Consider the following 1,727-nt stretch of genomic DNA (forward strand, 5'->3'; position numbering starts at 1 on the left):
ATAAAATATTCCTAAGTGGTTTGAGCCATATCCCTCCCCTTTAGTATGTATTGTGCCTCTGCATTAGCCAGGCATTTCCTTGGGAGATAACTTCCCTTCTTAATCCCATCCAGGGTCACAACTCTTCAGGAAATAACTAAGGAGTCATGATGACTTTGTAAAACTAGATTGTCTAAATTGTCAGTAATACATCAAGATTTCAATTTAAACAGTTTTTAAATATTTGTGAACTTTAATTCAAAAATTATGAAAATTATTATGAAAAATAAGTTTATTATTTTATATTATTTTTGGTGGTGTCATGCAGTGGCTTGATGTAGGATCTCAGTTCCCAGACCAGGGATTGAACCTGGGCCACAATGGTGAAAGTACTGCATCCTAATCTACTAGACCACCAGGGAACTCCCTGAAAAAAATAATTTTAAAAAATATATTCTTAAAAGTAGGATTTGTTGGGCCAATATATAAAACTTTCAGACACTACCAAACCCTTTTCTGTGTCCTTTCCTCATGCCCTTGCTAAACCTAGATAACAGCAATCTTTTTTTATAAATAAACATGAGAAAACAAATTTTGATTCACATTTCCCTAATTTTCAGCTAAACAACTATCGTATTATGATTTATAAGAAATGTATATTTGGTCTCTTGGGGAGTAAGAAATTTTCCTCTTCCCTTTTAGGGTTCTTCTAGTTAGTCTAAAAATTAAATTGAGGAGTTCCCTGGTGACCTAATGTTTAAGGATCTGGTGTTGTCACTGCTGTGGCTCTGGTTATTGCCAAGGTGTGGATTTAATTCCTGACCTGGGAACTTCCACCTGCCTTAGGTGTGGCCAGAAAATAAATAAAATAAAAATTAAATTGATATGAGACACCTTAACAGAAGAAAAACAAACAAAACTTTAAGGCTATATATACATGTAGAAGACTCAAGAAAACTGAATAACTCTCCAAAATGGCTGAAATCCTCACCTTAAATACCATCCTCAGCTAAGGATGAAAACAGATGTTGGGGGAAGTTGTTTAAGACTTCAAAGGTGAGAAAGTCAATTGATAAAAGGGGAACAGAGAGGAACTGAACAAACTTTGCCAGGTTCCTCTCTGTCTACATAACTAGATCTTACTCTAGTTATCTATGGTGATAGCTCCCTTCCTGGAAGAGGCCCACTATCTAAATTCTTTAGAGTGTTAGAAGAAAAGTCACAGTTTCTTCCTGAGTCTTTTGGGTCAAAATAATCTTCATGTCAAGGAGACATTTTAGGGTGGCAAATTTTAGTCCCCTATAGATCATTTAGATGACTAAAATATATTTCTCATAGAGTATATTTGGCCTTTGTCCGTGGTTCCTGGCAAAACCCTTGGAATTTCCTGAGCAATAAGAGCAATGGGAGCAACTTTTGTCAAAATATTTGGTCTCCTATCCTTAGTTCCTGAGACTGCTTCAGTCTATGAAGGTGGAATGGGTGTCTTGTTACTCATAACAAGCCCTTTTCCACCACAACTGGATTTATGTTAATGAAGTCCTTACCTGAAAACTGGGTTTGCCTCTTAGTGAGTGTCGAACTGAACGACACAACTGTGGCATTCCCATTGTGGCTCAGGGTTAAATCTCTGAGGATGCAGGTTCCATCCCTGGACTCACTCAGTGAGTTAAGATTCAGCATTGCTGCAAGCAGCGGCATAGGTTGCAGATATGTGGCTCGGATCTGATGGCTGTGGCATAGGCCTC

Source organism: Sus scrofa, chromosome 9, assembly GCF_054392235.1.
Source record: "Sus scrofa isolate SSC_HxYL_T2T_F1_AM1 chromosome 9, Sscrofa_HxYL_maternal_Yorkshire_Landrace_v2.0, whole genome shotgun sequence".
Classification (NCBI taxonomy): Eukaryota; Metazoa; Chordata; class Mammalia; order Artiodactyla; family Suidae; genus Sus; species Sus scrofa.